Source organism: Sapajus apella, unplaced genomic scaffold, assembly GCF_009761245.1.
Source record: "Sapajus apella isolate SASKATOON/1434 unplaced genomic scaffold, GSC_monkey_1.0 scaffold29, whole genome shotgun sequence".
NCBI lineage: Eukaryota > Metazoa > Chordata > Mammalia > Primates > Cebidae > Sapajus > Sapajus apella.
The window spans coordinates 18750603-18771764 of record NW_022436969.1 but is presented as its reverse complement, the minus strand read 5'-3'; the positions used below and the strand labels follow the sequence as shown (position 1 = coordinate 18771764).

Genomic DNA, 21162 nt, shown 5'->3' with positions numbered 1-21162 from the left:
GAGGTGTAAAGCAAAAAGTGACTTATTTAGTCTCTTAGCTAGTTTCTGGCAAAACCAGGACTCTAACTTAAGTAGGTAATTGGCTCTTTCAGGCTTCCAGCATTTAAAAAAAAAAAAAAAGTTATGGAAGCTAAGAAGGTGTAACTGCCTTATTCATTGTCTGCTGAAGCCTCATCTTTTAGCCACATCCTTCAGAATGACAGCTAATATCAACTGAGCACCTCACGAACCAGGCATCATACTCCAAACCTTACAGACAGCACTGTTAATTCTCACCCAGCACACAAGATCAAGCTGTATTGGAGAAGCTCCTTTGTTTGCAATGTTCTTGCTCTCTCCTCCCCGCTTACTTAAGAACTGCCTGCCCTTCAAAACTCAGCCTAAGTTTCCAACTCTCTGTGATGCCTTCTCCTGTGGCCTGATAACTAAAGCATCTCCTCTACGGGCTTGAGCATAAAACTGGCTGCAAGGCAGGACCTTCAGCCACCAGATTTTGAGCCTCCTTACAGTGTTATTAAGCACTTAATGTTTACTCACGGTTTCTCTTTCTAGACTCTGAATGCTGAGTGGTCAAGATTCAGCTCTTGTATCTTCTCATATTCCCATGCCTGCTAAATAATATCTGCACTACAATTATGGTGTTTGGAGGGAGTGAGGTCAGTATGGATCCTTAAGCACATGCATGTTTCCATGGAGTTACACACGAAGGAGTCAGGGCTTCCAGCACCAACACAATTCTTCGAGCAAGCCTCCAAAAAGTTTAGAAAAAAGGGAAAAAAATTCACATTCAAAGCTACAGGAAGTCAAAGAGATCAATTCATTATTTTTTCTCTGTCAACCAACCACATTATTAAAACATACATCACCCAAAGTCCAAATAAATAACATCATTAGTTATTTAAGTTTTGAACCAAGGCATTCAAGAGCTAGGATGGGGAACACTTTTTCCCTTTCATTGTTTAATTATCTATTCATAAAAACAATAAGACATTTTATTTTAAAATATAAAACAAAAAAGTAGATTTTTCTGTTAAGATTTTTAAGCTGAAAGATCAACTTTCCCCGACCTTCTTTGTCAGCCTTTAATTTACCCATAGTTAGTCTTGTCAGCTGCTGTTTATTGATTTCTCAGTGATTTATTCTGCATTGTGCAGAACTCAACTGCTGACCTCCTACTGTACACAGCTGATCCTCTGCAATTTTAGGGTAAGTGGTAGGAGGAAGCTGTGATATGGGGCTGGTAACAGGGCAGCTACATTAGCATGTGATTACACAGGCACTAACTCCAACACAGTGCCACTTCAGTCGATTTTCCATTCTTCACACAGCAGCCAAACTGCAAATACTTCATAGGGATTTCAGGAATAATTTCCACAGAAATATTTCTCAGGACTTCAATGGACCCGAAAAAATAGGCAAAGATGTGCTGTCACTTTAAAAATAAAGACAGCAACACAAGCTGGAAGACACCCTCCAACCCAGGCAGGAAGGCAGTTACTAAGGGGAATTCAAATGAATAAAAAAGATCGATTCCTCTCCTAACATCTTTTAACTATTAGATAAGAATCTACCTCCAGAAACAACTGCAATGTATTAAATAGCTTAACATATAGTTTTATATCCAATGTTATCATTCCCATGTTTGGAATTAAACCCTCAGTGGTCAAGAGTGGATTCAGTACTGACTCTCTAACCTGGAGGCCCCTACCAGTGACTCATCTTGTTAGCTATCTCCACACTTTTCAACAGCGGATCTCAACCATGGTGTCTCAGACACTTGATCAATTCCAGTATCTTTCTGCTTGTTAAATCGGGATGAACAGTGGTCAGACATCTCCTTTTAGATCTGTTACAACCTAATGGCTTGCTGGGCACTGTTAGGAGGGTCATTTGACTTTGCCGTGCTTTAATTTCATTTGAAGAAGAGATCAACTATTTACTGTGACTGATTCCAGAATGTTCCCTAATCATAAAAATAACTTGCAACACTTTGTAATTTGTAAAGGGCGTTAGTAAATAAGTAAGGCTTCTCTGGATTGTTTCCCAGATTTTTGGAAAGGACACGATCTGATGCATGTGATTCTCTTACAGGCCTGCAAAAAGGAAGATAATAATAATAATGATAAAGAATGTTCCAATATTAGAGATAGAATGCAGGTAGCAAGTGCTTTGAGGAGCATATATTAGTGGAGCATATATTAGTATTAAGTTAGCTAATATATTAATATATATTAGCATATATTAGGTAGTATTTATGTAACAAATATTTGTTCATGAAACAGGTCCATTACCCAACTTGTCTGATCATAAGAACCACTGGCACTTGGGAAACTGCAGATTCCTAGGCCCTACCCCTGAGACTCAGAATCAGCAAGTGAGAGGTTGGTTTAGATAAACTGTGCAAGGCATAATCATCTGGGGGAGTGATGCTGTTTAACACTGAGAGGGAGGAGCTCAAATCTAGTTTTTCCTTTTGGACAGAGTTGACAAGTATCCTACAGAGAAGTGAAATAGAAATTAAACTCTTAGGAATTTTGAGAACAAAATAATATTTATTTGTTATCTAACTGAGGTAATTTCCTAAAATAGGACTTTGGAGAATCTCAAATGGAGTCAGATGACTTTTCAGAGAATATCCACATTTAAATCCACACTTAGAGGCAAAAAGTGGCCACTTTGCCTGTGCATCTTTTGTGAACCCACACACCCACACAACTGTTCTGGATGACAATAGGGAACTGCACGACTGTTCAGGATGACAGTCGGGAAGATAAAGAACCATGGCGCTATTTGGTGTGACTCAGAAGACCTGGTGCTTCATTGTCAGGGACCCAAGGACACCACAGCAGTTCTAAAATCTTGAATCAGTCTGGGGTTTCCATGGTTTTGGGAATATAAGATCCTCCCACTTCTACCTATGGTTTCCTGGAAACAGGGTCAGAAATATGCCAATTCCACTCCTAGGAGAAGCCAAAAGATGAAAGAGAGAAGCAGGGGGAGGAAGCCTCCTTTACCTGTGCTGTTTTGTGCAAGGCTGTTTTTGGTGCAAGTATTTTCTAACAAGGTTTGTGATAAATTATACAGGAAGGCCAGAAAGGAAGCCTCATAATGTAATATGCAAATGCTTCCTGCTAAACATTTATTATGCAAATAGGAACACTGTAACTCATGTGGATCTCACTCACAGAAACACTGATCATGGTTATGAGTTTTTTCTGCATAGCATACATGCCCATTATTCTTAAAATGAAGTTTTATAAGGAAATTTAAATTTCACTGAGATGTCTTCAAAGTATTTATAAATGTTTACTTGGGACAGAAGATATGAGCTAGTAATCACAGAGCAGTAGCTATTAGCTATGCAAAAATAGATTTATCTTAATTACTAACCAAAACACATATCAACCTGAGCTGGCAGTCAGCAGGCTTAACAGCAGCGAGTTGGAAGGTCTCAAGTTCATTTGCTCCAACAAACCCTCACAAGAGCTCCAGCAGCCTCAGGCAACCCATGAATCCTCCTTTAACCTCCTGCTCCTCTAAGTTACCCTAGCGCCAAATAAATTAGGTTCCTGCTTAACACATGGAGCTCCACAGATCGGAATTTTCTGAAGGCTGTCCCCATCTCTAATATTGTTCCTAAAATTACTTTTAATAAGGAAAAAAGACTACTTATTCCACAATTAGAAATTAAAAGACTTAAAATACCAAAGACAGATTGAGGCAATACCTAAGTACAAAATGAGTGTCGGCTGGGTAATAATAGTAATAAAATGACTTTTCAGAGCTGTAATCAGAGGAGGGGGAGAGAGTGAGCAGCCCTGAGGAACATTAGGCTCTTGGGACAGGGGAGGTCACCCCTGAGGTAATTTTAAAAAAGGCACCACTGCACAAAGAAAAATACTGCTGGATGAGGAGCCAAGAGTCTTGGATATGAATCTGGGTCCTGCTATTCACCCACCGTACAATTTAAGGAGTCTTCAATTTTCTGAATCACAGTTTACCCATCTGTAAAATGGGCATATGTCAACCTCAACCACTGATCTGGGAATTAGATGGGATTACTTACGTGAAAGTAGTTTGAAAAAGATAAAGCTATGTATCAAAGTGAAGCAATATTTCCACATTAGAAAGCTAGGACTAGAAAACAAAAACTTCCCAGAAATGTGACTTTGAAGAGAGTCTGTTTATTTCTTAATAGGATAAAGACAGTAAGAGGTAATATGTGAAGATATTTCAATTATACAGGTATAAAAATCAGGGGGCTCTACTTGAGAGGACATATGAATTTTTTAGTTTCTAACATAGTTGACCTGAATATCAGAGCATTCCTTAATTGAGACAGACATTTTCTTGTTTGTTTTTTGAGACGGACTTGCTCTGTCACCAGGCTGGAGTGCAGTGGCAGGATCTCGGCTCACTGCAACCTCCAATTCCCTGATTCAAAGCTATTCTCCTGCCTCAGACTCCCAAGTAGCTGGGATTACAGGCACACTCAACCACGCCCAGCTAAGTTTTCTATTTTTAGTAGAGACAGGGTTTCATCATGTTGGCCAGGATGGTCTCAATCTCCTGACCTCGTGATCCACCCGCCTCGGCCTCCCAAAGTGTTGGGATTACAGGCATGAGCCACCGCGTTTGGCCAAGACAGACGTTTTCAACAGTTTCGTTTCCCTTCCTTTAAGTGTATTTTCCCATGCAACCATTCACCCATGCAACCATTCACTGGCCATGCCCAAAGGACCATTCTTTAAATAAGTTCTGAAATAAATTTAACACTTAGCTATATAAGCTGCAAACATGCTTTTGGAACATACAATATAGTGTATGCTCATCATTTACATAACCAGACAGCTGGAGTCTACAGAAATCCAAATTTTGTCATCTCTTATATGCACTGAAAACATATTCTTCACTGAAATGCATGGGTGAGAGGGAAGCATTGAGGGAAAGGAGTTAGCAGTAAATCCAATCCTTAAGTAAATAAAAAAAAAACAAATTCAAATTTTCTATAAAACTAGGGTGGAGGTGATTGCCTTGATCTGATTCTGTGTTTATTCCAACTTGTGGCATGAGCCACATGGTTCACCATAAGCTCTCCTCCTGGCTCCTTCTGGTTTTATTCAGTCTATGGCAATTACTAGGTTGGTGCAAAAGTAATTGCAGTTTTTGTCATTACCAATTAGTTTTGCACCAGCCTAATAGCTGTCGAAACATTTCTCCCTTTTCTGATGCCATTGGCTCTCCCTCATTATGTCTTTCATCCCTCATGCCAGAGGTCAGTCATCTTCTGAACTGAATTACTGGGAGCTGCAAGCAATACTAACTTGGGCCCATCCTATCTTTGCAAACTCAGTTCCAAGCCTGTTAGAACATTTTCTTTTTTTTTCTTCCTTTTTTTTATTTATTTTTTTTTTTTAAGTTCACTAGATAGGCAGGCAAACAGCCAGTCAAAATATGAGAACTCATGCCAACTGTTATCCATTTGAATTGCTTGAGTGATTATTCTATCCAATTCCCTATAAGGCAGATATCAGTCACGTGGTGCACACACACAATTTACATAAAAACAAAGAATAGATCCACAAATTGCAAAATTACAGTGATTCTATGGGTCCCTTTCATAAGGGACTTATCTAACATACCCTCCTCAACCCTTACTGTAAGGAAGTGGCTGCTTTCAATTTGGTTTTCAAAACAATTTTCAGTTCACTCCCAATCTAAGACAGTGACTTTAAGTCAAGAAATTCAGTGCACAGCTGAGATTCTCCCTCTGTCATGTTTTCTTAGGCCCTATGAAATTCCTGAATAGGTCAGTCCACAAAGGAAACATTTCCATTTCTTTTTAGAGACATGGAATTTCAACACAGACAACACTGGGCCATCAGAAAAGTGAAACTACCTGCTTTTGAGGGCTGGAAGAGTACACTCAGCTCCCACCAAAATGAGTGACTAAACTTGGTGCTCCTATAGCCAGGAAAAGGAAAGTGAATATTTATCTTCTTTCTTCCCTAAGTTTCTTTAAATAGGATGGTACAGACAGAAGGCCAAGAGGCAACACAAGGAGAACATAATTAAGGAATGCCAGCTTGTACATAATAGGCCCTCAAATGTGTATTAAATGAAGCTGTTGAACTAATGGTGCAATTACACAGATGCAAAGAAATACACAATCTCTTAAAAGCATTAATGTCTATAATGTAATTAACTCCCAGAATTCAGTTTAGAGTTTTAAGTCACAGCTATGTCTTTATTTTTGCCTAGTAATCTTCAAGATAGCATGAGGGCTGGAGCTGATTCGTACTTCATTCAGCAGATGTGATATGGTGCTCAGACCAACTTCTACAAGTATAGACATCAGGTGATCTGGCTGAGGCACCTTCCTCTCTCTTTCTAAATCTGGAGAACAGTTCTATTCTCTATACTGGAAATGGGACGCTAAATTTTCCAACTGTATTAGTCTGTTCTCACTCTGCTAATAAACCTGTATCTGAGACCGCGTTACTTTTAAAATAAAGAGGTTTAATGCACTGACACATGGCTGGGGAGGCCTCACAATCACGGCAGAAGGCAAGGAGCAAAGGCACGTCTTATCTTACATGGCCGTAGGTAAGAGGGAACTTGTGCAGGGGAGCCACCATTTATAAAACCGTCAGATCTTATTTACTATGAGACTTATTTACTAGCATGAGAACAGCATGGGGGAAACCACCCCAATGATTCAATTATCTCCACCTGGCCCTGCCCTTGACATGTGGGGACTATTACAATTCAAGGTGAGATTTGTGTGGGGACACAGCCAAACCATATCACCAACCCTCTTTCTTAGCCATGGCAAAATGAGAAACACTCTGGGTAACAGCACAAAAGCAAATGCCAGGCTGCTCTGTATATTTCATTTTCTTTGTTGTCCTAATAGAGAATTTTTAGAGAATTCTTTGGTATTTCAGTTTTTAATCAAAACAAAACATTTGAAATTAAAAAAAAATAACAACTTATAAAACCTGCTGGTCTCCTGTGTTGTCAAATCAGTGGGCAGAGATACATCAACATTTCTTGTCCTTCATCTCAGCCTAAAATTGTAATCATGGAGAGATGTTCTGTGAAATTCACTTTACTTTACCTCTGTTAGGGGATGATACTTCATTGGTTCTCAAACTTTAAAATGCATCAGAATCACCAGTAAGACTTGTTAAAACAAGATTGCTGCATCTTCCCACTCAAGAGTTTCTGATTCAATACATCTGAGTTGGAGCCTGGGAGTCTGCATTCTCCAGGGTACTGATGCTTGCCGGTCCAGAGACCACTCTGTGACAATCATGGACACAGGAGAACATGCAGGGCTGGTTCTCACAAAGGTGGAGAAAAAAAGGGTCCCCAGCTACTCCCAGACTCATGGATCTTTTTTGTCATTGTTCTGCACCTACATACCAGACAACCAAGGATGTGACATTATGCTTTTTCTGCCGGTGGTTCTGATTTTTGCCTTGTTCCAGGTCTTGCTTACTTCTAACCTACTCAGTAGTGGGTGCTGGTTGGATACTAATGAGTTAGCCTGTGTTCATATCGAATCATACCTGGCAAGGACTTGAGTTTCTACCATCCAAATGTCTTGTTCTGATGGCAGGACTTTCATTCCCTTCTGAACATTTGCTTTTAAATATTATCAATGTTTTTAGAAACGAAAGTGAAATAACAAAACAGAGAAGCTATGCATATATGCATCTATTCAGCATCCAGACACCTAAATGTCTATTAGGCACTCTTTCCAGAGGCATTTTTCTGCCTCGGGGCAGGACTTCATAAATCTAGATAGAGCATGAATGTGAGTAGATGGATTACCTGCAATTTTTCTATAATCTCATTTCACATGGTCGTCTAATGGCCAAAATAATCAGGAGCAGTTTTCCATATTTAACAATAACTCTTTTAAAAGTTCTGAAACTTAATGGCATTAGCTGAGGCAGAGCTGTTCAAGGAAACCAGAGGAAAACATCAATTATGACACACAGCAGGTGCTGACAGGGAATGTTGTGCTAGAAGCCATAAATCTATGTCTTAACACTGTTAGAATATCATGTGTTCAGTAAGACCATTCTTATTGCCTTCTGCCTGCAGGCTTTCCAAATGCCTGACATGGCTACCTGACATTATTCAATCTCACCAGGCTAACTGGCTGCTGGAGCTCAGCAAAGAAAAGCTATCAACTGGCTTTTTATTAAGAAAGATTAGTGCAGCGAAGGGGACACGGGTTTGGGAGCCATGCAGACTTGTCTACTGAATTCTTGGAATCATTTCATAAACATTGCTAGTTTTGGAATACATATCTGAGAATAACCCTGTAAAGTCACAAAAGCCAGTGTGTATTTAGGCTGGTGGAGGAGCAAATAGAAACAAACCTTTCATCTAGCTGTCTGGCACCAGATAACCTTTAACCTGTCTGTCAGTCCAGTCTCTCAGCAGCTCCACCTTTTAAGCTGGATACACACCCACCCACTCACATACACCAAATTTCACTTCTCAGAAAAACTGTAACTGGACAATGGCCTGTGAGACACAAAACTGAGGAGGTGGCAGTAATCATTCCAGCAATTCTGTCAGCAAAGACACTAGCACTTACAAGCTTAACCACACTCCATCCTGGAGTTTCTGAGAGGTCTATTGCTAACCCCTAACAGAGGACATAGGCAAGAAATGTGCCAGCCCTGCTCAGCAGAGACTTGCAATGAATCCAGACACCTCGCCAACGCTGTCAGAGACAGCAAGAGGTGGTACAGCTGTCAGACCCACAATTTCAGGCACATGCTGAATGGAGCATTTTACTCTGCTCTCTTTCAAAGCTGCAGTTGCTCACTTTTCTGCCTCCCATCAGACATTTTTGGTTTGCTCTAAAACGCTATTTTCACTAAACATTTTGGAAGTGGTGCTCTCTTTCCTAGGTGCCTGCAGTGTTCCACCCATTTATCCGCACCACCATTCTTTATAGAACTGGAAGTCATTTGCTATGTTCCAAATTGAGTAGTTTAATCAAGTGCCTACCACTTTTGGAGAAGGATATGAACAAGTCTTTGGAAAAGCACAGAAATGTTAACAATTGTAAAAACTACTTTCTTGACTTCCTGTGAAGGAACATTTAGCCTGCACTGCCAGCCAGAACTGATTTTTTTCTTTTTTCTGGTGACTTCATGATATACGATGTGAAATGGATGAGGCAGTGCCGTGAGGTATAACTCTATGTTTCTATCACACACAAAAAATGTAGGCTTAAAGATGCCACTTTAGACCAATGTCCATGAACACAAATATTGATTCCTAAGGGTCCTATTGCCAGCTTGATTTTAGATGGTACTCATCTCTTTGCTTAACTAAGCACCTCTCTACAACATCAACAATTATCTTGGCATGTAAACATGAATTGACGCTGAGCCCCGAAGTGAGAAAGCTGTTATTCAAATACACCTGTAGAAATCCAAACATATTATGTTTTATATTCACTTATTGACACATAGTAAGACCATTACACATCCAAAGAGGGGAACGAACAAATTGTTATGATTAACAACAGACACATGTCACCTTAATAAATGGATGTGCTGACATTTTACCTAATTGTGGACTTTTGCCTAAATAAAGCACTACATTCAACTATTTACAATTTAAATGTAAATTCCTGGCATTCATAATTGTGATCGTTGATTTTATGTGTCAGGCTGACAAGGTGAGAGGCAGCCTAGACATCTGGTGAAGGATTATTCTAGGTGTGTCTGTGAGAGTGTTTTGGGGTGCATTTAACACCTGCATCTGGGTACTGAACAAAGCAGACTGCCCTCCCTAACGCAGGTGGGGCTCATCCAATCAGTTGAAGGCTGAATACAACAAAAAAATGGTAATTCCCCTTGCCTGACTGCTTCTGAGCTCAGACATTTTTTTTTGTTTTTCTTTTTGTTTTCCTGGCCTTCACACACGAATTGAAATATCAGCTTTTCCTGGGTCTTGAGCCTGCTGCCTTCACAACTGGAACCACATCAGCACAGGCTCTTCTGGTGTCCACTTTGCCAACTACAGGTCTTGGGACTTTGTCAGCCTCCATAATCGTGTGGGCCAATTCCTTATAATGAGTCTCTTTGCGTGTGTACATACACATATCCTATTGGTTTTGTTTCTGTGGAGAACCCTAATACAATAATTTTCTCAAAGTTGAATATCCACCTATCTTGGAAACTTCTCTGTTACTACTCTTTTGCAAAATAAATGCTCAATTAGAATCAACATATTATATTAGGTTGGTGCAAAAGTAATTGTGTTTTTTGGCCATTGTCAAAAGCTGCAATGACTTTTGCACCAAACTAATATCTTATCACTATCTGTGAAACAATTGAAAGTCCCTCCTGCAAACTGTCATCAGTACTGTCTTCTGTGCCTAGCATCCCATCCCACATGCCTCTGCTTAGAGAGGGATTTTACCTTGTTTCTGGAAAGCCCAGCTCAAGGCTTGCTTTCTCAAAGGCCCCAATCACCTAGCCTATATTGCAACTATCATCTGTATCACTGACTTGATTCCTGTGGTAAGTGGTGGTTATAACATGTCATCTGGTTATAACACCGATGAGAAAAATATATAAATTCCCAGCCAGCACCACCGTCTATGTGAAGTGTGCACGTTCTTGCCACGTCTGTGAGGGTTTTCTCCAGGTACCTTGGTTTCCTAACACATCCCAAAGATGTGTGTGACAGGTTAATGGGCTTCTCCCAAGTGTCTCAGTGTGAGTGAGTGTGGGGCTATGTGAGTGCACTCTGCAATGGAAGGGCATCCTGTCCAGGGCTGATTCCCACGTGTCTCCTGAGCTGCCAATATAGGCTCTGACTACCTGTGACACTAAGCAGCATAAGCAGGTTGGAAAATGAATACAAATCATAAAAATTCATAAAGTATATAATAATCATATAAATACACGATAAATAATGGTGTACAGTCAGGCATAGTGGCTCACACCTGTAATCCCAGCAGTTTGGGAGGGCCAAGGTAGACAAATCACTTGAGACCAGGAGTTTGAGACCAGCCCGACCAACATAGCAAAATCCTGTCTCTATTAAAAACATAAAAATTAGCCAGGTGTGGTGGCACATGGCTGTAATCCCAGCTACACAGGAGGCTGAGGGAGGCATGACAATCACTTAAACCCAGGAGGCAGAGGTTGTAGTGAGCTGAGATTGTGCCATTGCACTTCAGCCTGAGTGACACAGCGAGACTGTCTCAAAAAACATTTTTAAAAAGTTGTACAAAAGTACTTGGGGAGGCTGCCATATTTGTAGTTTTTTCACTATATGAATATTCTTTCTATATTTAAAATATTTAATGCTTTTTTTATATTATTCCACAAACATCTTCATGAGGAATAAAGGCAGCACTTTTAACAGTGTCATGTTTTAGTTTTTTAAAAATTGATATAAAAATTTCACATATTTGTGGAGTATGTGTTATATTTTGATACATGTATATAATGCATAATAATCAAATCAGGGTAATTGATACATGTATACAATGCATAATAATCAAATCAGGGTAATTGGGCCTTCCACTGACTCAAACACTTCCCATTTCTTTGTGCTGAGAACATTCTAAATCTTCTCTTGCAGCTATTTTGAAATATACAATAAATGATTGATAACTATAGTTATCCTACTATGCTATTAAAGACTAGAACTTATTCCTTCAAGTTAACAGTATTTTTGTACCAATTAACCAACCTCTCTTCATCCCTCCAACTCCTTACCCTTACCACCATTCTACTCTCTACCTCCAAGAGATCAACTTTTTTAGCTCCAACATGAGTAGAATCTGTAACATTTGTAATTCTGTGTCTGCCTTATTTAACAAAATGTGCTCCAGGCTCATCCATGTTGCTTCAAATGACAAAACTCCATTTTTTAATGGCAGAATAATATTATTTTGTGTATATACACTATATTTTATTTATCCATTCATCCATTGATGGATGTTGGGTTGACTCCGTATCTTCATTATTGTAAACAGAACTCAATAAATATGAGAGTGCAGATCTCTCCTCAATATACTTATTTCCTTTCTTTTCAAACATACCCAAATATCCAGCAGTGGAATTGCTGGATTATACAATAGTTCTATTTTTAATTTTTGAGGAACCTCAATATTGCTTTTCATAATGGCTGTACTAATTTCCAATCCCACCAACACTGGCATGAGAGTTCTCCTTTCTCTGCATCCTTGCCAGTATCTGTTACATTTTTCATTGGGTAATAACCACATTAACTGTGATGAAAAGATATCTCATTGTGGTTTCAATGTGCACTTCTCTAATAATTAGTGATGTTGAGCATTTTTTCATCTGCCTGTTGGCCAACTGTATGTCTGCTTTTGAGAAATGTCCATAAGGTCAGTGGCCCATTTTTTAAATCAGATTTTTGTAATTGTTGTTGAGTTGTTTGAGTTCCTTATATATTCTAGCTATTAATCCCTCCTTATCTGATGGATTGCAAATAATTTCTCCCATTCCATAGGTTGTCTCTTCACTTTCTTGATTGATTTGTTTGCTGTGCAGCTTTTTTTAAAACCAAAATTGTCTATTTTTGCATTGGTTCCCTGTGCTTTTGAGATTTTGCCCAAAAAATATTTGCCCAGACCAGTGATGTACCAAAGCAATTATCCTGCATTTTATTTTAGTAGTTTCATAGTTTCAGTCTTAGATTTAAGTTTTTACACCATTTTGATTTGAGTTTTATACTTGGTGATGGGGTCTAGTTTCATTATTCTGCATGCAGGGATCCAGTTTTCTTAGCACTCATATGCTCTTGAAATCTTTACCAAAAGTGAGTTGACTATAAATACATAGACTTACTACTGGGTTCTCTTCTGTTCCACTGTTCTGTGTGTCTGTTACGCAGCACCATGCTGTTTTGCTTACTATAGCTTTGTAGTATATTTTCAAATCAGGTAGTATGATCCCTTTAGCCTTGTTCTTTTGGGTAAAATTGCTTTGTCTATTCAGGGTTTCCTGTGGTTCCATATAACTATCAAGATTGTTTTTCTATTTCTGTGAACAAAGTCATTTGTATTTTGTTAGGGATTGCAATGAATCTATGGATTACTTCAGGTAGCACAGGCATTTTAAGAATGTTATTTAATAATTCTTCTATCCATACACATGTAGTATCTTTTCATGTTTTGGTGCTTTCAATTCCTTTCATTCATGTTTTGGAGGTTTCACTGTAGAAAACTTTCATTGATTTAAATTTATTCCTAAGAATTTTATTTTTTCATAACTACTGTAAATGCAATAGGTTTCCTGATTTCATTTTCAGATTGTTTGCTGTTTATGTATAGAAACGCTACTGACTTTTGTTATGTTGATATTGTACCCTGCATCATTACTGAAATTGATTACAAGATCCAATAGCTTTTTATAGTTCTTTAGGTATTTCTAAACATAAGATCATGTCATCTGCAAACAAGGACAATTTGACTTTTTCCTTTCCAATTTTGGAGACTTTTATTTTGTTCTCTAGCTTGATTTCTCTGGCCATGACTTCCATTACTATGTTGAATAAAAGTGGTGAATGTGGGCATCCTTGTCTTGTTCCAGATTTTAGAGGAAAAGTTTCACATTATTCCCTGCTCTGTATGATGTTAGCTATATGTCATATATTGTCTTTATCATTTTGAGGTATGTCTCAGTTTGTTGAGAGACTTTATCACGAGGGGATATTAAATTTTATCAAAAGCTTTTTCTGCACCTATGGATGGACATGATCATATGACTTTTGCCCTTTATACTACTGATGTGGCGTATTACATTCATTGATTTGTGTATGTTGAACCATCCTTGTATCCCTGGGATAAATCTCACTTGATCATGGTGTATCTTTTTTTTTTTTTAAGAAAGAAAGAGAAAAAAGGAAAAAAAGAGTAAATGCGTAATTTCAAACATGCTTTATCTACCAAGAAAAAAAACTTTAGTCTCTTCACTAGCAAACCCTTCTACAAAACCTTGAAGAGAACTGAACACAACGGACTAAGCAATAACAAACTTTCTGAAAACAATACATAGAAAAAAACCGTCAGAAGTCCAGAAAAAACAAGGAATACTGGAATTAGAAAAACCATATTTGAGAGCCATGTGACAAACCAGGCAGCCCACCCCACGAAGATCCCTCCAGTAAGCAAAGAACAAAGAAAAAAACTTCTCACTTGACATGTTCTCAAAACAATTTGCCTGCTAAATGAGCTACCACCCCCTTGCACAACAAAAACACAACAATAAAATGGGAAGCACTACATCCCCTCCATCTTACTCTCCCAAAGCAAAGAACAAGAACAATCATCAATGGTACATGGAAATTGCAGCAAAGCAACACAAAGAGTCAGCTTCATACTCAGAAGAGAACGCTGTGTCTCCTTATGGAGGAGTGCTCTACCCATTCAGAGAAACTTCTCTAGTAATGAACTATAGAAATGATCCCTGAAATGTAGTCTTTGTAACTTTTTACTGTACTGCTAGATTTACTATGTTAATATTTTGTTGCGGATTTTTACACTTACGTTCATGATGACGATGCCTGTAGTTTTCTCATTTGTCACATCCTTGTCTGGTTTTGGTATCAGGGTTATGCTTGCCTATTACAATGAGTTAGGAAGAATTCTCTCCTTTTCAAATTTTTGGAATTTTAGAAGAATTGGTCTCAGTTCTAATTTATAAATTTGGTAGAATTCAGCAGCAAAGTCATCTGATACTGGGCTTTTCTTTGTTGGAAGGTTTTTTATTACTGATTCAATCTCATTACTAATTATTGGTCTGTTCAGGTTTTCTACTTTTTCCTGGTTCAACCCTGCAAGATTATATGTGCCCAGGAATCTGTTGTTGTTTAGTTGTTTCTAACAGTCTCTAATGATTCTTTCTATGTCTGTGGTATCAGTTGTAATGTCTCTTTTTGTTATAAATTTATTTGGGTCTTTGCTGTTTTTCTCTTGGTCTAACTAAAGGTTTATCTATTTTATCTTTTCTCAAAACCAACTTTTCATTTTGTTTTCTATTTTTATCTCCATTTCATTTAGTTCTGTTCTGATATTTATTATTTCTTTCCTTCTACTAATTTTGTACATGGTTTGTTCTTGCTTTTCTTAGTTTCTTGAGGTGCATCACTAGGTTATTTGGAATCTTTCTACTTTTTGATGTAGGTATTTATGACTATAAACTTCCCACTTAGAACTGCTTTTGCCGAATTCCATAGGTTTTGGTATGTTGCCTTTCCATTTTCATTTGTTTCATTTTTTTTATTTACTTCTTCATTTCTTCACTAACTCAATGATCATTCAAAAGTGTATTACATAATTTTCATATATTTTTCCAGGTTCCAACATTTCTGTTGTTACTGATGCCTAGTTTTATGCCATTGTATTCTGATAAGATACTTGAAATGATTTTGACTTTTTTATATTTACTGAAATATGTTTTGTTGCCTAACATGTGGTGTAACCTGAAGAAAATTCCATGTGCTAATGAGGTGTATTCTGCAGTTGTCAGATGAAAGGTTCTGTAATGTTTGCTAGGTCCATGTGGTTTGTAGAGTAGTTAAGTCCAGTATTTCTTTGCTGGTTTTCTGTCTAGGTTATCTATCTAATGCTGCAAGTTTGGTGTTGAAATCCCCAACTATTATTGTAATGAAGTCTATCTCTTCCATTAGTGCTAGTGATATTTGTTTTATATATCCGATGCACCAGTATTGGTGTGTGTGTGTGTGTAATTTATATCCTCTTGCTGAATTGATCCTTTTATAATTATGTAGTGACCTTGTCTCTTGTTATGTTTTTTGACTTAAAGTTCTAGTTTGTCTGATATAAGTATAGTAACTACTGCAGAGTTTTGGTTTCTTTTTGCATAAAATATTTTTTTCTCATCTCTTCACTTTCAGTCTAATGAGTCTTTATAGGTGAGGTCAGTTTCTTGTAGGCAGGATATGGTTGAGTCTTGTTATTATTATTTTTTTCACCCATTCAGTGAGTCCATATCTTTTAATTGGGACTGTTTATATGCAAGGTTGTTATTAAATATAAACAGGTGAGAACTTAAACCTGTCATTTTCTTCATTGTTTTTTGCTTTGTAAATCCTTTTTTCATTTTTTTCCTCTCTGATCTTTGAGATTTGGTAGCTTTATGTAGTAATAACATTTCATTCCTTTCTGTTTATCATTTATGTATCCTCTCCTTCAGTAAATTTTATACTGTAATGTGTTTTCATGGTGACAGATAGCATCCTTTTACTTCCAGATGTAGCTCTCTTAAGCATTTCTCATACAGTCAGTCTAGTGGTGACAAATTCCACCAGTTTTTGTTTGTCTGGGTAAGACTTTGTATCTCCTTACATTCTGAAGGGCAGCTTTGGTCAATATAGTATTCTTGGCCAGGAGTTTTTTTTATCTTTCTTTCAGTACTTTGAATGTATCATTCAATTTTCTCCTGGCCTATATGGTTTCTGCAGAGAAATTTGCTGTAATTCCCTTACATGTGACTTGACACTTTTTTCTTTCTATTGTTTATAATTCTCTCTCTAACTTTTGACAGTTTAACTATAATGTGCCTCAAACAGGAGACTTTTGAGTTAAGTACATTTAGAGATCTTTAAGCTTCAGATACTTGGATGTCTATATCTCTTAAGATTTAAGAAACTTTTATTTATTATTCCAGATTTAATAGGTTTTTCTATGCTTTTTTCTATCCCCCTTCTGGCATTCACAATATTTGAATGTTTGTTCACTTGATAGTGTCCTATATGCCATTTAGGGCTTCTTTTTAAAGTTGTTTTTTTCTTTCATTTATGTCTGACTGGGTTATTTCAAAAGACGTATCTATCTTTGAGTTTAGTAATTCTTTCTTCTATTTGATCTAATCCACTGCTGAAGGTCTCAACTGTATTTTTGTTTCATTCATTAAATTCTTCAGTGCCAGAAAGCCTTTGTTATGATATATCATTAATTATTTTTTAATTGTGAGGTGGTAGGATGGTAGGAGATGCTCATAATAACTTTTGTTTTGTAAATATGTATTGTTAACCCACCACTGCTACTACTTTCATCATTCAGTCATTCACGAAAAACTGGAAAATTATCTTACTTGTTTTTATTAATCTTTCTTACATTTACACCTAGCTCACATTTGTTTCAATGTTTAGAAGGTTTTGGGGTCTTTATTTTGAAGGTTGGTGATGTTTTCTTCACCAGAAAAATCACATAGTAACTTAACTCATTTATATTAATTAGCCTATGGTAAAATTGGTTTTGATACACACTGTTTCTCTTAAGGTCCAGAGTTTCCCAGAACCTATCAATGACATTAAGTAAGGACTTCCTGTACTGTACTGCCAAGTTTTCTGTGTACGTATGTGAGTGTTTTGTTTCTCAAATAAACTGAAAATTCAAGCACAACTTTGTGTTGCCCCTGCTCCCTGGATCTACTGTTTACCTAACTGTATGTGTTTATTCATGATGATGATGACAAGAAAGATATTTAGAGGTATTAGCAAATGAGAAGTTTGTATTCTCACTTATGCCATTAAATTGTAAAAAGGAAGTACTTCTGAACCCTAAAAAGGCACTGAGTGAACCAACAATGCTTTGACACTTAATATCATCATTTCCTGTGGATAAATTTTCTCTAATGAAACAACTTTTGATTGCAGTATGAAGCTTTTCCATTGCTTCCATGTTCAATAAAGCAAATGATTTAGGGAGATAGTTCAAAAATAAATTATACTTTTGTAGTCAAGATATCTTGTTAAACAAGATCATACCCAGAACCCCAAAAGATAAAACACCTTTTAGTGCAGCTGCTCTGGTGGGAGCAGGAATGAGGTCATAATAACTCTCTCTCCTATCCACTCAGGGCATGGTACAGAGGAAAATACACAACAGATTTAAGCAAAGTAGCTCTTGTTCCTTAATGGAGTCACAGATTCTTTTTCTTTTTGCCTAACTTTCTTTCCCTTAACATATATATTTTACTGGAGGCTGATCAATGGTTTAGAAAGCTTTTCCTATGCCCAATAAATATCATATTGGATAAATACCTCTAGAGACTTTGTTAATCTCCTGACACTCTGAAATATCATCCACGTATCTCATGATGGGTTCTTTCCTACATAATTTCCATAAGTTTTGGGCTTCGTACTCACATCTCATAACCTATGGGCCTTTATAACATTCACTGATCATCTTTTCCTGGGAATCACAAACCATGTTGACAATCAGCAAAACCCTTTGTGTCAGTTACTAATGAGAACAAGCTCTCCTGGGTGAGGCAGCCAAGATTTTATTAGTTTAAAACAAAACCAAAGCAAAGATGTTCACAAAGTTGCTAGATTTGGTTGCTACTAAAAATACAAATCTCCTTGGTGTAGCTGGTTCCTTTCTTTCAGAAAGATTATTTGCTGCAAGGATGTTAATGAAATTAGACCCTGAGATTCTATTATGTGCTACCGCCTTGCAAGCCAATATTTCTGTTTTACTCTACTACTTCTGAGGATTGCCTTAGATTTGCCTCTGTTCTTTGCCACCTCATCTCCCTCCATTCCTTCCTTCTTACAGCTTTCCTTTTCTCCCTCCCTTCTTTTCTTTCTAGTCATAAGCCATTTTTTTCAGTCACAATTAATAGTAATTCCATTGACATTACTGGTAAGGTCACCACAATCCTCTACTGGTTGAAGGCAAGGTGCCCCTTGAGTAAAACAACTACTACATCACCTATTTTGTATTACTTCTCACTTTAGCACAGTTATCAGCATAAATCATGTTTAACAGTGAGTGAGTTGTGAAGTGTTTGTAAAGAGTATTTTTTTAAAGTTTCCCCAGTGCTCTCATGAAATCCTTCTTGAGGTCACAGAAGATGCAGAAAAGCCAATTAAGGACCTCATTCATGGTTTCAACATTCTCAAGAATATATTGCTATTAACTGTAAGAATACAAATTCACTAATTCCACTCAATTATCCTGGGTCAGTAGGCTTACAGAAAACCAGAAGCTTAATCTGAATCATTTTCACAAGGCCTACATTAGCTATAGCAATCATTCATATAAGAAACCATTACTACACCCTGTTGCCTGCAAAACCTGGCACATTGAGACAAGCTTCCTGCAATCCACCCATGCCCCGTCCCCAGGCCCCACCATCATTTATACACAGAGAACTTAGCTAACATTAACAAAGAGTCTATCCTTGAAGGAAAAAAAACAACTTTTAAAAAGGGGGCATAAGGCTGGGGGCAGTGGCTCACAACTGTAATCCCAGCACTTTGGGAGACAGAGGTGAGTGGATCATGAGGTCAGGAGATTGAGACCATCCCGACTAACACAGTGAAATCTGGTCTGTACTAAAAATATAAACAATTAGCCAGGCGTGGTGGCATGCGCCTGTGGTCCCAGCTACTCGGGAGGCTGAGGCAGGAGAATCGCTTGAACCTGGGAGACAGAGGTTGCAGTGAGCTGAGATCATGCCACAGCACTCCAGCCTGGGTGATAGAGCAAGACTCTGTCTCAAAAAAAAAGAAAAAGAAAAAAAGGGCAGCAAGAAGGGAGAAGACACTTCTCTGTCTTGGTGATCAGTGTAGACTGTTTACATGTAAACCTCCTCTGTTTAAGCCTTAAGGGTGGAAGACTAAGAAAATCATCTTCATAAATCAGTGCAAATCAGCACTGTCCTCCTTTTGGGAAGAACTCCTGAATCATAAAAATAACCCAGGTGAAACTTTTAACCCTACAATATTTTGGCTGAATACTGAATAATTTTTATATTCTTCTTGTTAATACTTGTAAGTAGTTATCACTCAAAAATACTATCATTGAAACCATTTACTATACAGCAATCTATATGTGACATTATCCAAAGTAAGTCAACATAGTCTCTTCTGATTAAAAGAATATAATCTAAAATAAACTAGCTACAATGAAGGATCAGGAGAATCAAACCTCAGAATATGATTCTTCACACCGCAAAAATGCAAAGGCATTGGTGCATTTTACATGACAGTTAGTGTTAGAATAGATGCAAAGAGTAAATGATCAGAAAATATCAGGAGTGGCCAGGGTGTGGTGGCTCACATCTGTAATCCCAGCACTTTAGGAGGCCTAGGCGGGTGAATCGCATGAGGCCAGGAGTTCAAGACCAGCCTAGACAACATGGTGAAACTCTGTCTCTACTAAAAATACAAAAATTAGCCAGGCATGATGGTGCACGCCTGTAATCCCAGCTACTCAGGAAGCTAAGGCACAAGAATCACTTGAACTTGGGAGGCAGAGGTTGCAGTGAGCTGAGATAGTGCCACTACACTCCAGCCTGAGCAACAGAGAGAGACTCTGTCTCAAAAAACAATAAAAAATAAAAAAAGAAAGAAAATGTAAAGAGAAAACATTATCCTGAGAAAAGAGAAAGCTTTGAAGAGCTTCACAAAAGAAGACAACAAAGGTGAGGCCCATGAGAGGTGAAGTGAGGAGTATGAGAACAGATGATGGCCAGCGAATAATATAAGAATGGTTTTCCTACTCTGGAAACTTATAGAAAGTGTGTGGAAGTAAATGAATTCAACATTAAAACTGTTATTCAAAAGTTAAAAAAAAAGATGTTAACCAAGAAGAATTGAGTGGCTAGGCTAGGAAAACTGAAGTCAATAAGGGGACAGGATGTTATCTAGCAGGATGAAGTGAAGAAATCCCATATGCATAGTGAGTAAGGAGATACAGAAGTCCTTCTTATTATGCTACATGTCCTGCTCAAGGAGTCATGGCTAAATTTTAATTCGTGTTAAGAAATAAACATTAACATGCACTGTAAATAAAGCACTATGTTAAGATGAACCAAGAGTGGTTTGGGGCCAATAATGGCAATATGAAAGCAAGGTGAGTACAAATTTCAGCAGAACCCACAAGCCGCCGACATACTGCCATGGCTTGGTACAGTAATGCCAGTTACCAGAAGTCATTTAATTTTTCCTGTTACTTTGCTTGCAATTAGGAAATCAGGAAAAGTTAGCCACACCCATCAACACTGCTGCCCTCTCAGGCTTGTGTCAGTGGTAATTAAGGCAAACTTAATAACCACAAAACAAACAGACAATGAACTTTCAACTTATCTATGACCAACCAGT

General features: G+C 37.8%; 1 protein-coding gene and 1 pseudogene across 16 annotated transcripts in view; both read right to left on the bottom strand.

Moving 5' to 3' along the window:
- PTPRM (protein tyrosine phosphatase receptor type M) overlaps positions 1-21162 on the bottom strand; it is an 816519-nt gene that overhangs the window by 402790 nt on the left and 392567 nt on the right. The window lies entirely within an intron of this gene.
- On the bottom strand, positions 14302-14507 carry LOC116561613 (annotated as a pseudogene).